The sequence below is a fragment of the Pteropus vampyrus genome, unplaced genomic scaffold (genome assembly GCF_000151845.1).
Source record: "Pteropus vampyrus isolate Shadow unplaced genomic scaffold, Pvam_2.0 Scaffold420, whole genome shotgun sequence".
NCBI classification, from domain to species: Eukaryota; Metazoa; Chordata; class Mammalia; order Chiroptera; family Pteropodidae; genus Pteropus; species Pteropus vampyrus.
Window position 1 is genome coordinate 554,607 of NW_011889201.1, and position 379 is coordinate 554,985.

A 379-nucleotide genomic window follows, 5' to 3' on the forward strand; every position below is an offset into this window, starting at 1 on the left:
TTTAAAATATAATCCTTACAATAAATTCACCTAATTTTAGCCACCTTGACCACACGAGGTAAACTCTCTCACTCTTTTTCTCTCTTTCAACTTTCTATTAAATTTGTCCTTTATTTTCCCTTTTTTCATATTGATATAACCAATTTTTTACTTTGGGACAAATTTCTTTTCCCTTAAAAATACATTTTCTTATCTTATACCTTTTGCTACTCAAAAAATATATCTTGTCTACATCCATGCCACCCTGAACAAGCCCGATCCCATCTGATCTTGGAAGCTAAGCAGGGCTGGGCCTGGTTAGTACTTGAATGGGAGACCACCTAGGAAGACCAGGTGCTGTAGGCGTAAAAAATAAAAAATAAGGGATTGTAAACTGACA

General features: G+C 35.1%; 1 non-coding gene across 1 annotated transcript; it reads left to right on the forward strand.

Moving 5' to 3' along the window:
- Positions 1–226: 226 nt before the first annotated feature.
- LOC111732039 lies at positions 227–345 on the forward strand. The gene has a single exon (XR_002777404.1). It is a non-coding gene; the product is annotated as a 5S ribosomal RNA (ribosomal RNA).
- The last annotated feature ends 34 nt before the right edge of the window (positions 346–379 follow it).